This window comes from Lepisma saccharinum, unplaced genomic scaffold (assembly GCF_977018435.1).
Source record: "Lepisma saccharinum unplaced genomic scaffold, izLepSacc3.1 HAP1_SCAFFOLD_184, whole genome shotgun sequence".
Lineage (NCBI taxonomy): Eukaryota > Metazoa > Arthropoda > Insecta > Zygentoma > Lepismatidae > Lepisma > Lepisma saccharinum.
Window position 1 is genome coordinate 552,991 of NW_028142981.1, and position 16,363 is coordinate 569,353.

Sequence of the window (16,363 nt, forward strand, 5' to 3'; positions counted from 1 at the left end):
AACAAAGAAACCAAGAAGTTAAACATATTTATAAAATAATCCGTCGTCTCCTACGATGCCCGAACCCAGCCTCTGGAAAGGGCCATCAGATCCTTATATTGCCTCGTCCCCTTCACCATCCCATGCTGTTGCACAAGATGCTGCCCATCTTCACAACAGTCCCCTGGCAGCCCTCCATCCTACACCTGAGGCGGCGGCCCGCATTCTTGATTCTTCTCTTCCCCTCGGAGGAGGCAAAGTACATCTCCATCATCTTCCTCGAGTAAGAGTGCCTCCTCCGCAGGTTTCGCGGAACTGTAGTAAACTCCTCCCCGCACTCTGGGCAGATCTTTTGAAAAACACAAAGAGGGAAGACAAAGGCATGAGTTTAACACTGACACGCATAGATTTATCGATTTACAATTAAATACAGGCAGAGAGGGAACATTTGAATTTCAAGGAATTACTCACCTTGCGCCTTATGTTGTTCCTCTTCTCTTTCAGTGCGGGTAGAGGTGGGGGAGCCGGAGCCTCAAGTTGTTGTTGTTGTTCGGGCATCACCTCCTCTATATGTTGTTGCGGTGGGAGCTGCTGTGTTTCTTGTCGCTGCAAAGACAAGAATGAAAACAAAATAACTGTAGAAACGGCAACATCATTTTAAAAGATTGCACACACAAAAATACACGTGAAACATCGTCTCTGTTACCGTACTCAACTTACTATTAACTCCTCTACGATCTTCAAGGATCTTTCCAGTTGCTCCACAGACATGTTCTCGGGTTCCGGGATTCGTAACTCCCTCTTGTCAAGTTCAAGTTCAAGTTGCACCAATTCGCCGGAAATGGAGTCCAGGAATTTAATATCTTCGTCGGTAAGGCCTCCTTCGACTGGCGTTGCATAATTCGGCAGCATAGGATCGTTACTGTTGGAGAAGAAAGGTATTCGTTTAATGAAAAGACATCGTTATGCGCGTGGCACAAAATAACACAACAAATAGCGCATTTTAAAATCCACACACTCACCTGAAATCCATCTTGAGATTTTGGATTCGCTTCCTTTCAGCTCCAAGACAAGCCATGCAATGAAGGGAATAAGAAAAGGTTGCCCAAGGAAGATTTCCAGTTCGAATTTAAATTACGAGGTAATTTATTGGTCAGTCAATCGGATTTACGCGACCGACCGGCCGAAGAAGAAGGGAGGGGGCGGGGGAGAAATGTAGCTGGACTCCCAAAGCAGGTATCTGAGAAGCGTGCAAGACCGGTTTCTCCCACCATCGAGTGTCGAAAGTCTACTTCCCAGCCATCTGTGCAGCAAACACACTATAAACGGTTTCTTTAACCCAAAAATGTAGCGAAAGACCATGGGTGACCATGTTTGATTCTCCATTTGAAATTCAGTGTAAATACTGAATTTGAACGGTTTTCAAGTTTGAATTGAAAAGTCACTTTTGGCGGGAATGTTTCAAAATTCGATAGGATGGAAGATGCAACATTATACTACAATAATTAAAGCAAGGGAAGTTAAGCGCAAAGGCTAGAGTAATTTTTTGGAAGCAAAAATCAGAAGTGTGCTCGTTCGGATGCTGTCAGTAATAAACGTGTTTCCTTCGCAAAAAATTACAGTGATAAAGTTTGCTTTCAGCTTAAAAAGGCTAACTATGCACCCTGGGAAAATTACTGATCGATGTAGTGTAAAACTTGCAACAAATAATAATAATAATAAAAAACCTAAATTTTCTTGGCGAAAGCGAGAGCACAGCAAGAAGAAATGACGTTCAACTTGTACAAGCACCGCAATGTGGCAATGACACGCACACACTCTGTTTTCTTCCAAGCTTTACTATCTATGCGGGATTTGCTCCACAGATTACCGTTAAAAGTAAAAATTCTTGGTGAATGAAGCTTCTCCACAAACTTGTAAAAGCACCGAAATGTAACAAAGGCACGCACACAAACAAACAATTCTCCTCCTCCGTTTTCTTCCCAGCTTGAAATTCTATTCGGCTTTTGCTCCAGAGATTACAGTCAAAGGTAAAAGATCTGGGAGAATGAAGCTTCCCAGCTTGACTTTCTTTTCGGCTATTGCTCCAGAGATTGCCGTGAAAGGCAAAAATTCTGGGAGAATGAAGCTTCCCAAGAAACTTGTACAGGTAACGCAATGTGGCAGTGACACAATATCATCCTCCTCTGTTTTCTTCCCAGCCTGACTTTCTATTCGGCTTTTGCTCCAGAGATTCCCGTTAAAGGTAAAATTTCTGGGTGAATGAAGCTTCTCCACAAACTTCTAAAAGGACGGTAATGTTACAAAGGCACACACACAAACAATTCTCCTCCTCAGTTTTCTTCCCAGCTTTACTTTCTATTCGGCTTTTGCTCCAGAGATTACCGTTAATGGCAAAAATTCTGGGAGAATGAAGCTTCCCAAGAAACTTGTACAAGCAACGCAATGTGGCGGTGACACAATATCATCCTCCTCTGTTTCCTTCCAAGCTTGACTTTCTATTCGGCTTTTGCTCCAGAGATTGCCGTTAAAGGCAAAAATTCTGGGAGAATGAAGCTTCCCAAGAAACTTGTACAGGCAGCGCAATGTGGCAGTGACACAATAATAACCTCCTCAGTTTTCTTCCCAGCTTGACTTTCTATTCGGCTTTTGCTCCAGAGATTAACGTCAAAGGCAAAAATTCTGGGAGAATAAAGCTTCCCAAGAAACTTGTACAAGCAAGGCAATGTGGCAGTGACACAATATCATCCTCCTCAGTTTTCTTCCCAGCTTGACTTTCTATTCGGCTTTTGCTCCAGAGATTACCGTCAAAGGCAAAAATTCTGGGAGAATAAAGCTTCCCAAGAAACTTGTACAAGCAAGGCAATGTGGCATTGACACAATATCATCCTCCTCAGTTTTCTTCCCAGCTTGACTTTCTATTCGGCTTTTGCTCCAGAGATTGCCGTCAAAGGCAAAAAAATTCTGGGACAATAAAGCTTCCCAAGAAACTTGTACAAGCAAGGCAATGTGGCATTGACACAATATCATCCTCCTCAGTTTTCTTCCCAGCTTGACTTTCTATTCGGCTTTTGCTCCAGAGATTGCCGTCAAAGGCAAGAAAAATTCTGGGACAATAAAGTTTCCCAAGAAACTTGTACAAGCAAGGCAATGTGGCATTGACACAATATCATCCTCCTCAGTTTTCTTCCCAGCTTGACTTTCTCTTCGGTTTTTGCTCCAGAGATTGCCGTCAAAGGCAAAAAAATTCTGGGACAATAAAGCTTATCAAGAAACTTGTACAAGCAAGGCAATGTGGCATTGACACAATATCATCCTCCTCAGTTTTCTTCCCAGCTTGTCTTTCTATTCGGCTTTTGCTCCAGTGATTACAGTCAAAGTTAAAAGTTCTGGGAGAATAAAGCTTCCCAGCTTGACTTTCTATTCGGCTTTTGCTTCAGAGATTCCCGTTAAAGGCAAAAATTCTGGGAGAATAAAGCTTCCCAAGAAACTTGTACAAGCAAGGCAATGTGGCAGTGACCCAATATCATCCTCCTCAGTTCTCTTCCCAGCTTGACTTTCTATTCGGCTTTTGCTCCAGAGATTACCGTCAAAGGCAAAAATTCTGGGAGAATAAAGCTTCCCAAGAAACTTGTACAAGCAAGGCAATGTAGCAGTGACACAATATCATGCTCCTCTGTTTTCTTCCCAGCTTGACTTTCTATTCGGCCTTTGCTCCAGAGATTACAGACAAAGGTAAAAGATCTGGGAGAATGAAGCTTCCCAGCTTGACTTTCCATTCGGCTTTTGCTCCAGAGATTACCGTTAAAGGCAAAAATTCTGGGAGAATGGATCTTCCCAACAAACATCTACAAGCACCGCAATGTGGCAAAGGCACACAAATCTGCTTCTCTGTTTTCTTCCAAGCTTGACTTCCAATACGGGTTTTGCTCCACACATTACCGTTAAAAGTAAAGGTGCTGGGTGAATAGACCTTCTCCACAAACTTCTCCCCGCACAGCATTCCTATGGGTTTGCGACTCTGCGAAGCACCATCCACACAGGAGGTGTGAGCGTTAACCAAACATTGCATTCATTCATGCACTTTCATTAAATGCGACTAGTCTTTAGCTCCATCAACCGATATACGGTTGAATGCTGGCCGGCACAAGTGCCTAACTGCACATTTGCAAGTTCCAGTGCTCTACAGCGAGCTAAACTGGGATACATGTCTTTTGGTCGGCTGGGTCGTAGGGCCCCCAAGTCACGGGGATACCCTAAAAACCCCAAGTCCAGCTATCCGCCACATGCCGGAAGCCCCGGCGACCGATACATGCGTGCCGGCCGCCGGTTTGGAAGTTCTTCCCCAGCCGGCCGAAACCGGCCGGGGTCTAAACCTCCGGCGGAGAGCTCCGCGTGGAAGCCCTCCTACTCCATTGCATTCATTCATTCATGCACTTTCATTAAATGCGACTAGAGTCTTAAGCTCAATCAACCGATATACGGTTGAATGCTGGCCGGCACAAGTGCCGGTCAATTTCAATCATTATTAACGTGCTTTTGGTCCGGTGCTCTACAGTTAAGCTCAACCTAACTGCACAAGACACCTCTATCTGCCGGCACATTTACAAGTGCCGGTCAATTTCCAGTGCTCTACAGCGAGCTAAACTGGGATACATGTCTTTTGGTCGGCTGGGTCGTAGGGCAACCAAGTCACCCTAAAAACCCCAAGTCCAGCTATCCGCCACCTGCTGGAAGCCCCGGTGCGCAGCATCAGTTAAGGTGCCGGCTGCCGGTTTGGGAGTCCTCCCCCGGCCGGCCGAAACCGACCGGGGTCTGGACTCCCGGCGAATGCCCCGAGGGGGCATCCTTAAAGAGACAGACAGGAACCGCCGGGTGCCGTGAAACCGACATCACGAACTCCGCGCGGATCTGTTCTTAGCAAGTACCCATCTTAGCACCAAGTAAACTGGTAACTGCGGGAGAATAATTTTTCCCCGCGTCGGTGCTGAGCATTACTTGGATGTGACTCTCCACGTCGCTGGCGGCAGCTCGATGTGAAGGCGGTAAGCTACGGAAGATTGCCGACGAGTTCCAGGGCGTCATACTTGAATGCAGCCAACTCAAGCTCCTATTATATAGGTCCCGTCCTCGAAGGCTCGATTCAAGGAGGCAGGCACACACGTGCCGACTAGAGTCTCAAGCTCCGCAAGTGTATGTCTTGAAGACGACACTCTCTTCAGCCCAGCACTCGGCTACCCTCCACGGATTGCTATTCATTGCAGAATCATCCGCATTCTCCTCCCTCCACCAAGCACCATCAACGCCAATTTCCAGTGCTCTACAGCAAGAGCGGACCGTCGGGATTGGTGGTATTTCACCGGCGGGCACCCGAAGGAGCCCTCCCACTTATGCTACACCTCGTCACGTCTCCCGACAGCAGCAGGCTAGAGTCAAGCTCAACAGGGTCTTCCTTCCCCGCCGCTGACATTCTCCATGCCTTTCTGCACTCCCAGGTTAACCTGGGTTTTCAGTCTTTTGGTCGGCTGGGTTGTAGGGTCCCGTGCCGTACACGGACCCAAAAACCCCAAGTCCAGCTATCCGCCACATGCCGGAAGCCCCGCCGCCGGCACGTGGGTGCCGGCCGCCGGTTAGAGAGTCCTCCCCCGGCCGGCCGAAACCGGCCGGGGTCTGGACTCCCGGCGAATGCCCCCGAGGGGGCATCCATAAAGAGACAGACAGAAACCGCCGGGTGCCGTGAAACCGACATCACGAACTTCGCGCGGATCTGTTCTTAGCAAGTACCCATCTTGCTTGCAGTGGCTCACCTTGGTCGGCCAACTGCATTCGTTTAAGATGCTTGGCAGGCATCGATCTTTCTTGCGAGAGTGCGGATTATCTCGCTTTCAGCAAGTGCTCAAACCTTGCTTGCAGTGGCTCACCTTGGTCGGCCAACTGCATTCGTTTAAGATGCTTGGCAGGCATCGGTCTTTCTTGCGAGAGTGCGGATTCTCTCAATTTCAGCAAGTGCTCAAATCTGGTTCCAAGGACGATAGGGATGACAGAACCAAACCTCTCCGCGAGTGGCCTTTCGCAAAGATGGCGAGGATTTTTCGGCCACCTACAGCATCCATCGTACCACCTACCAAGGGCCCCTCGGCGCCACGGAATAGTGAAGAACGCTTACTTCCACCGTCACCCTACCAAAGTTGGACCCTCATTTGGCACATACTTGAATTTGGCCAACTCAAGCTCCTATTATATAGGTCCCGTCCTCGAAGGCCGACTAGAATCTAAAGCATTTGGGCGGCTGGGTTATAGGTACAACGCAATCTGTTCCCCACAAACCCAAAGTCCGGCTATCCGCCACATGCCGGAAGCCCCATCGGCCGCATGCCGGCCGATGGCTTGGGGATCACCCTTATTAGTAAGGGTGACCCCCATGGGAAGGCCCAGAAGGCCTTCCTAAGTGTCCACCGCCGTGTAGTCACATCCGAGGAATGGACAGCACCAAGCCGACCAACCGAAGCGCCTCCGAATGCTCGCCGATCTCCAACCAAACGTTGGGACCGCCGAGCCGGAGAAGGGAGAGCTCTCTTCGCTCCCCCGTGCCGGTGATGTGCTCCTGGCAGGAACCGGGCAGTATGTCGCCTCCTCAAGTTGCTATTATATAGATACCGTCATAGAAAGGCTCAACATCAGGTTCCAAGGTGGCAGACTCACGCATTGCATTCATTCATGAATGCACATTTCCAAGTGCCTGTCACTTACATTGTGGTATTTCACCGGCGGGCACCCGAAGGAGCCCTCACTTACATTGTGGTATTTCACCGGCGGGCACCCGAAGGAGCCTGTCACTTACTTCGTGGTATTTCACCGGCGGGCACCCGAAGGAGCCCTCACTTATGCTACACCTCGTCACGTCTCCCGACAGCGGCAGGCTAGAGTCAAGCTCAACATGGCCTTCTTTCCCCGGCGCTGTCATTCTCCAAGCGTTTGCGCACTCCCAGGTTAACCTGGGTTGTCAGTCTTTTGGTCGGCTGGGTGATAAACCCCAAGTCCAGCTATCCGCCACCTGCTGGAAGCCCCGGTGAGCAGCACCAGTTAAGGTGCCGGCTGCCGGTTTGGGTGTCCTCCCCCGGTCGAAACTGGGGTCTGGACTCCCGGCGGAGGTCCCCGGAGGGAAATCCTGAAAATAGGAGCCTGCTTTTCAGGTGCCGTGCAGCCGACAGCACGAACCTGCAAGCGAGGGCTGCCTTTCAACGTGTCGACTCCGTAAGGACGCTTCACCGCTCACGACGCCCCGCCAGATACTCAAGTCGTCTACGAGTGGTCCAAGGGTCCCAACTTCCGAGTGCTTTGATTACCCCTTGAATCCCTATCTAGAATCCCAAAGACCTCGGTCAGTGGGGCAAGTGGGCGGAGTCTCTTTGGCACTACTCGCGGGGAGCCTGGGTGTGTATTATTCACACACGCCCGTGTGCGGCCCCCCGCCTTACCGGTCGCAGGCCACCGAGGTGGCCAGGGTCCAGCGTTGGTGGTTCTGCCTTTCAGAGTGCAGGGACCCACGGTCATGCAGCTCCGGGCACAGCTTCGGCCTTAGAGGCGATCAGGCTTCAGCCGTCGGACGTAGCTTCGCACCAAGGTTCGATCGAACCAGCGCGGTACCATTGGTCCGAACCTGGGGTTCCTCTCGTACTAACCAGGATTACCTTGGCCGCGTTCTAAACGCCAGGAGGATAAAACTAACCTGTTTCACAACGGTCTAAACCCAGCTCACGTTCCTTGTTGGTTGGTGAACAATCATACGCTCGGGGAGCGCTGCGTCCCCACGGTAAGAAGAGCCGACATCGAAGGATCAAAAAGCCGCGTCGCTATGAACGCTTGGCGGCCACGAGCCAGTTATCCCTGTGGTAACTTTTCTGTCACCTCCCGCCGAAGATCCTTCGGACGGGGAGGATCGATAGGCCCCGCTTTTCCGGGTCCCACCCGTACTGAGGGTGCGGATCAAGGCGGCTTTTACCCTTTCGCTCTACCCGAGGTTTCTGGCCTCGGTGAGCCGCCCTTAGGACACCTGCGTTATCCTTTGACAGATGTTCCGCCCCAGACGAACTCCCCACTTGCCGTTGTCCCCGGATCGGGTCGGCCCCCTGTCCGGCACGGACCAGTAGTCCGGTCCGGCCGGCCAGTAGCAGGGGCCTTGGTTCGCGAACGGCGTGCGACGAGGATGGGGAACCCCGACGCCCGCGTCCCGCCCAACCGGGTGAGTCGGGAAACCGTGAGAGTAGTGGTATTTCACCGGCGGGCACCCGAAGGAGCCCTCCCACGTATGCTACACCTCGTCACGTCTCCCGACAGCGGCAGACTAGAGTCAAGCTCAACAGGGTCTTCTTTCACCGCTGACATTCTCCAAGCCCGTTCCCTTGGCTGTGGTTTCGCTTGACAGTAGGTAGGGACAGAGGGAATCTCGTTAATCCATTCATGCGCGTCACTAATTGGATGACGAGGCATTTGGCTATTCCACAGGGCCTAGTAGCCTCGTCTTTCCCAAACAATATGTTTGGTATGTCAGTTATAGGATATCCATACAGATAAAATATGAGGTCCATTTTGCACGGGACTCTTCAGGATAGCATCCCTACGGATGTTTCACCTTTGTTCCCTTTTGTGCCACGAAACAATCCCTCTAAAAAGAACTGGGAAAATATTGATCCATAATAAATATTGTTCAACCAATCAACAAGGTGAGCTTATGACAGGTTAGTTAAATTAAAAATTATTATTATATCCATAAAATATAGTAAAAGTTTTTTTGATGCCAGTAACTACATTTGGCATATGTCTAAAAGATCCATTAAAATAACACAATATTGAAATTACCTCAAATTGCTGGTGAAATATAAACTCCAGCATTTATCAAATTCATTTTGAATCCAAATGACTATTTAGAATTCTAATACTAGTCCTGATAGCGATTAAGCTAATGGTCTTCATTAATTTATAAGAGCAAATTCCCAATTTCTTTAGAGAAGTTACCGTTCCAGACGGTAGAGCTAATCTTGAACCCACAATGATGGGTGTATGCACTATTGTTTTAACATTAAGTTTGTCTATAAGTACAGGATTTAACCTTGAGTATTTTGTGACTTTTTCATGGTGGGCTTCTTCAAGTGATTGCCCACTTTCTAATCTTACTGTAACGTCTGTTACATAAGCTGTATCTCCTTTAATAGCTACTAAATCTGGTTTTAGAATTTCATTATTGTTAATAAATGTTTGCTCTTTAGCTATTCTCATATCCTGTAAGTTCTTTGAAATTAGATCCGTAATTTCATCGTGTCTTTTCACTCTTAATCCTTTATTAGCTGGGCATTGGCCCAGGACGTGACCCATGGTCTCAGGTGAAGCCTGACATCTTCTGCACAGATCGCTGGATACGCATTTTGCAATTTTCAATATTGAGTTTAAACCCACAGTGTTGGTTCGCATCCTGAGAAAATCATTGTACATATTAGGTTTAAGCAAATCTGGCTCGAATAAAACAATATTAGATTTTGGGTCGTCCTTAAAATATTCTATACCCATACCTTGTATCGGTTTAGATTTCCAATCCGAGAATGACTTAACCTTTAAATGATTCTTGGCTAGGTTTATTTGCTTAACGTTTAATTCTCCCGATATTCCCAATGTTTTAGCAATGGCTTTTGCTCTATTTTCTAAATTTGTATATTGGTACAAAAATGTCACATTCCTATCCTTTGAAAGTTTAAACTTACTCCAACTGTTTAAGATTGCTAATTGGACGATGTTTGACATCTTAGGGATCCCTAAGCCTCCATCCCTGCTTCTAGAGTAGAAGAGGGAGTCTGTCGTGTTACTTGGAATTTTGTAAATGATCTTGTGAAATTTCCTGGTTTCGAAATCTATTTTCTCTAGGAAATTCTTAGAGAGCCCTGCATTTGTCCAGTTGTATTGGAGTTTGGGTAAAATATACTTACATACTATGGTTGATTTTTGATGAGGTTTGAGTGATAGTTTGCAAACATTGGTGAGAATTTGTTGAAATCTTTGTATAGTAAATTTATTCGATATGCCCTGTGCGACTGTATACGGGTTGCCTAAGTACTCAAATGGTTCATCACACTTAACAGTTTTAATCGGCATACCTGTAATGTACAATGCCGGTTCAGAAGAAATCCAATTTCGTCTTGAGCTTTCTATGGCAAAACCAATACACTTGTTATGAGCTAGGGTCATATCAAGTTTACCTAGTTCTTCAACCACTAAATCTAATTGCGACTGCATGTCTTCTTCTTTGGTTTTGAAAAGTATTATATCATCTGCGTAAGCTAGTGCGGATATTTTTTGAGTGTCAAGGGGGATTCCTAGATTTGTAGATTTAAGATCTTTAATGATCTGGTCGAACACCAGATTAAACAGAAACGGACTTCGACAGTCTCCCTGTTTGATACCTCTATTGATATTAATTAGTTTACCTTCAATTAGTGTTTGTGCTCCTTGATACATACTTTCAATAACTGCTATTATATGTGGGTGTAACCCCTTGCTTTGCAATGCAGCTGTTATAGCTTTGTGAGGCACTGTATCAAATGCTTTACTAATGTCGATGGTACAACCAATCATCTTTCCCTTACTCTGCTTCTTTGTATAATATATTATCTTATCCAGTAGAAATGCGTTAACAGAGCAACTTGTACCTTTTATAAAGCCTTTCTGTTCATCACAAAAGTCTATTGATGTTCTTAGTGTCTCATCAACTATACTTGTGAAGAATCTGCATAAGATTGAACTGATTGTAATTGGTCTCCAGTTACTGACGATCCTTCTGTCCTTTCCTGCTTTTGGAATAAAGAGTGTACGATTCTTATTCCAAAATTTAGGGAAATATCCCGTGAACCAAATTAGATTGATCAATAGTGTTAATGTTATGTTTATGCCTTTAGTTCTAAGGTGACATCTTTTCAAACCATCAGTACCAGCTGCACTGTCCTTAAGTTTTTTAAGCTTGTTATTAATTCTTACGTGAGAAATTGGTTTTAACATTCTACTGTTATTGTCTTTTTTAATTGGATCATAATCAAAGTCAAGTTTATTTGATCCTTCTGATCCCCATAAGTCTTCATAGAATGTAACAAAGTCATTAGCCGCTTTAAGAGAGTCATAGTTACTCCCGCCGTTTACCCGCGCTTCCCTGAATTTCTTCAGCGCGACATTCAGAGCACTGGGCAGAAATCACATCCCGTCAACACCCTTCCAGGCTGTCGAGATGCTTTGTTTTAATTAAGCAGTCGGATTCCCCTGGTCCGTGCCGGTTCTGAGTCGACCGTTCGTCGGAGGCCGACTCGAGGGGAGGCACGTTCCCCCCGGCGCCCCCGAGGGGGCAAGGGGTTAGGTGCGTTCCCCTCAGAGAGCCCAGGGACGCTCGCGGAAGTCCGACGCGCGGTCCACGCTCGGGAGCCCGCCCCTCGCGAAGACCCACGACGGACCGAACCCGCGGTGGCCCCCCGGGCCCCGACCGGCCACGAAGGTACGGATCCAGATTGCCGACTTCCCTTACCCACATTAGTCTATCGTCAAGAGGCTCTTTACCTCGGAGGCCAGATGCGGATTCGGGTACGGCCAGGCCTCGGGACTCTGCTGCGCTGTTCACACCAAGATTTTCAAGGTCCGACGGGCACCCGGGGAAACCGCACCCAACTACGGTTCTCTTAGCTTTCCCCAGTGTCCCCTTCTCCTTCTGGGAAGATTCCGGGGAGCGTAGGGGATCGCTCTGACAGAACAGACAACTCTGCCCCCGGGACCCGACAGATTCTACTGGTGCCACCAGTTACCTGGACTTACGGACTTCGAGGGAACCCGCGACGCACTCTCGGTCCCGAGACGCGGCGGAGGGCTGGATACCCCACTTCCCTTTCGACCGCGGCCGAGACGCCGGCGCCTCGCGCTAACCACTACACCTCTCCCGGTGGCAGCGCGAAACTGACCCGACGCATCGGTGGGAGTTTTCCGCGGTCTAAGGACCGGCTCACCCGCCTGCAACTGCTGTTGAGCCGGAACACTTCTCCACGTCTGACCTCAGCAAGGTCTCGTCAGATTATTTGCTACTACCACCAAGATCTGCAACGACGGCGGCTCCAGGCAGGCTCGCGCCCAGACCCTTCCACGCTCACCGCCGCGCCCTCCTACTCACCTCCGCATCATTCTTGCATTGATGCCAATGCATTAGCATTGCGGCGGCGGCCGGGTATAGGCACGACGCTCGATTGCCATCCATTTTCAGGGCCGGTTGCTTCGGCAGGTGAGTCGTTACACACTCCTTAGCGGATGCCGACTTCCATGGCCACCGCCCTGCTGTCTTGAGCAACCGACGCCTTTCATGGTTTGAGCAGCGTCGATTCAGGCGCCTTAACCCGGCGTTTGGTTCATCCCACAGCGCCAGTCCTGCTTACCAGGAGCGGCCCACTGAGCACTCGGGTCCAAGAACGCCCCGCTTCGCCCTAGGGGCAAGCGGGACCTCCATCCCGTTCAGAGTTTGAGAGTGGGTCGAGGCCGTTTCGGCCCCGAGGCCCCCGGTCATTCGCTTTACAAATGCGCTTTCCCAAGGATTCGGGATGCTCTGGAATGCATCCCTAAGTGGGAGGTAGATACCTCCTAAGGCTAAATATCACCACGAGACCGATAGCGAACAAGTACCGCGAGGGAAAGTTGAAAAGAACTTTGAAGAGAGAGTTCAAGAGTACGTGAAACCGCCTGGGGGTCAAACGGATGGAGCTCAAGAGTTCGATGGGGGAAGGTGATTCAAGCGTTAAGGACCAAGTCTCCGGCCCCCGAGCGGGGTTGTCCCCTTCCTTAGGGACCTCCCGTCTGCGAGGGTGCGTCCGGGACGGTCCCCCTTCATTCCGCGCCCGGTAGGGCACCGCGGCTCGTTGGGATCCGTCCTAAGGGCCTGGGGTGGAGCTCTCCGGCTCGTCCGGAGAACCCCCGGTGACCCGGACGGAACCCGACGGCTCAAGGCCTGGGGATCCGCCGCCGTTTTTAGGCGGAAGGCGTAGAGGTCGCAGCTCGCTGCGGCGTGCCTGGCAGTGTCCCCCCGTCCCCCGCTCGTCCGGGGGTTCGCGGGGGGCGTACTGTGAGCCCCGGGCCCGTGCGGTGTTCAACGAGTGGCCCTCCGACCCGTCTTGAAACACGGACCAAGGAGTCTAGCGCGTGGGCGTGTCTAAGGGAATCACTAAACCCGAAGGCGCATTCATAGCGACTGGGACGATCGAGGTGACCCGGAGTCGCTCAACGAAGGGTCCTCGCGCAGTCCCGGGGCGATCCCCCACCTCCGGGTGCGGGGATCGTACCTAAGAGCCCACTCGCTGGGACCCGAAAGATGGTGAACTATGCTCGGCCAGGACGAATCCAGGGGAAACCCTGGTGGAAGTCCGAACCGCTCCTGACGTGCAAATCGACCGTCTGAGCTAAGCATAGTGGCGAAAGGCCAATCGAACCGTCTAGTAGCTGGTTCCCTCCGAAGTGTCCCTCAGGACAGCTGGCGCTCGCAAGGGGGGTCCATCCCGGTAAAGCGAATGACCGGGGGCCTCGGGGCCGAAACGGCCTCGACCCACTCTCAAACTCTGAACGGGATGGAGGTCCCGCTTGCCCCTAGGGCGAAGCGGGGCCTTATTTTCAGGACCCGAGTGCTCAGTGGGCCGCTCCTGGTAAGCAGGACTGGCGCTGTGGGATGAACCAAACGCCGGGTTAAGGCGCCTGAATCGACGCTGCTCAAACCACGAAAGGCGTCGGTTGCTCAAGACAGCAGGGCGGTGGCCATGGAAGTCGGCATCCGCTAAGGAGTGTGTAACGACTCACCTGCCGAAGCAACCGGCCCTGAAAATGGATGGCAATCGAGCGTCGTGCCTATACCCGGCTGCCGCCGCAATGCTAATGCATTGGCATCCATGCAAGAATGATGCGGCGGTGAGTAGGAGGGCGCGGCGGTGAGCGTCGAAGGGTCTGGGCTTGAGCCTGCCTGGAGCCGCCGTCGTTGCAGATCTTGGTGGTAGTAGCAAATAATCTGATGAGACCTCGCTGAGGTCAGACGTGGAGAAGGGTTCCGCCTCAACAGCAGTTGCAGGCGGGTGAGCCTGTCCTTAGACCGCGGAGAACTCCCACCGATGCGTCGGGTCAGTTTCGTGCCTGCCATTACATCCTTGTCGAGTGTAGTGGTTAGCGCGACGCGCCGGCGTCTCGGCCGCGGTCGAAAGGGAAGTGGGGTATCCAGCCCTCCGCCGCGTCTCGGGACCGAGAGTGCGTCGCGGGTTCCCTCGAAGTCCGTAAGTCCAGGTAACTGGAGGCACCAGGAGAATCGGTCCCGGGGGCAGAGTTGTCTGTTCTGTCAGAGCGTTCCCCTACGCTCCCCGGAATCTTCCCAGAAGTAGAAGGGGACACTGGGGAAAGCTAAGAGAACCGTAGTTGGGTGCGGTTTCCCCGGGTGCCCGTCGTTTAGGTTAGGTTAGGTTCAGTTAGGTTAGGTTAGGTTAGCATTGGTTAGGTTAGGTTAGGTTAGGTTAGGTTAGGTTAGGTTAGGTTCTCTCGTGGTAACCAAAATCCAACCTCCGGATGTAGCACATATACGTGGAACTATTTGTGGAACCAGTTGAGAAAGACATTTTTAGAGTGGAATAAAGAAAGTGTTTCTCAACATTTGTTTTAAATTAAATGTTCAAATATTATTTCAAATAACATGCAACAGAGTGAAAGAACATATTTCTTTATTAACAATAAGTGAATTATTTAAACTGCACTCCACAATACACAAAATAGAAAACACTTTTCTTTACATTAAATTTGGTAGATACACATTCAAGTTCGTAAAACTTCTGAATATTTGTTTTAAATTAAATGTTCATTTATTATTTCAAATTACATGCAACAGAGTGAAAGTACATTTTTTATTATCAATGAGTGATTTATTTAAACTAACTGCACTCCAAAATACACAAAATAGAAAACACTGTTCTTTACATAAAATTTGCAAGATACACATTCAAGTTCGTAAAATTTCTTCAGTATGCGATTCGTTCGGTTTCAATGTCCAAGAGAAAAAACAATACAAAGTTTCAGCCTCATTAACGTATACTGAAGATTGAAAAATTATTATAATTATCTGATTTTAAAAATACCAACAGCAAATATTTCAGTCAAAATGCATAAGGCCTACAGCCACCAACGAACTTTCAAAAAGTTTTATATCAAAGTTTTTTATCTTTTCTTGTTCCCCGAAGCACGTAACCAACTTCCAATCTCACGATACTCGGCGAGACAGCGTTCTGCCTCGTCTGATGAAATGGCCTTCCTCCGAAGCTCAAGAAATTTAACAAAACGAGAAATGGAACCTAGATAAGATAGACACGTCCCAGTTCTTCTATCCCGTATTTGATCTCGAAAGAAGAGACCGACTTTGGCAATTGGCGGTTCCTTGGCGATTTCGTCGTGACTTTCCAGACCGGCGGTGTCGATGACCGACTTCGCCTGTGACATGTGCTGTGCTGCAATCCTAGAATCTGTGCTCCCATCCGTCGATCTCAACCACTCCCGGAATTCGGCAAACGAGTCCATTTCGGGGTTGGGGCGACATGCTTGTTCTTTCTCGTAGTTGTGGTTGGCAACCTGCTCCAAGCAGTTCGACGACTCGGCCGTGAACTTTACGAAAGGCATCGCGTTCTTCTTGTAACCGTGAACAAACTTGCAGTGCTTATCCAACCTTTTCACCTTCGAGGGACAACCAGGAAGAGGACAGTCCTTGCGACGCCCTGCCCTGATACATTCCCTCAATCCTCCCGGCGTGTAGCGATAGCCCGCAGATCTCTCGTGGCTCCAGGAATGCTTCCTGCGGAGATGTCTCGGGACGATGACTAAACTGGCTTCACATTCGGGACAGACCTTTTTCATCCTCTTCCGCTCGCTGCGGGTAACCTAAAAAGATAAGAAGTTCCAAGTAATTATAATCAAGCTTTCCGATCGCACAATTTTAAAGATGAATCGGACAAACAAAGTTTAAAACATGCATCATATTGCTATCCTGGCAATGCAGTGGACGTGGGTTCGAATCCCGGCCAACATGACACCGTCGTGAATACCTCAACTGCATAAAATGGACTCTGAGTTTACGTGGAATAGAACACCATTCAAAGGAGTAAGCAACAATGGGAGCAAGTACCTGGTGCAAAACAATCATGCCCAAATGCACGTTGTAATGTGTACTAAATACGTAAGAATGATGTTTTTAATACGTGATAAATGAAATATAAGTAAGCAAGCATACAAACAAATGTAACAAAACGTTACTATATCAAGATAAATTATTACAATTATAATATAGATTGATTAGAAAGAAAAC

General features: G+C 49.0%; 2 pseudogenes; one reads left to right on the forward strand and one right to left on the reverse strand.

Moving 5' to 3' along the window:
- Nucleotides 1-7,193: 7,193 nt before the first annotated feature.
- LOC145982471 (large subunit ribosomal RNA) lies at nt 7,194-11,551 on the reverse strand (annotated as a pseudogene).
- Nucleotides 11,552-13,168: 1,617 nt separating this feature from the next.
- Nucleotides 13,169-14,022, forward strand: LOC145982477 (large subunit ribosomal RNA; annotated as a pseudogene).
- The last annotated feature ends 2,341 nt before the right edge of the window (nt 14,023-16,363 follow it).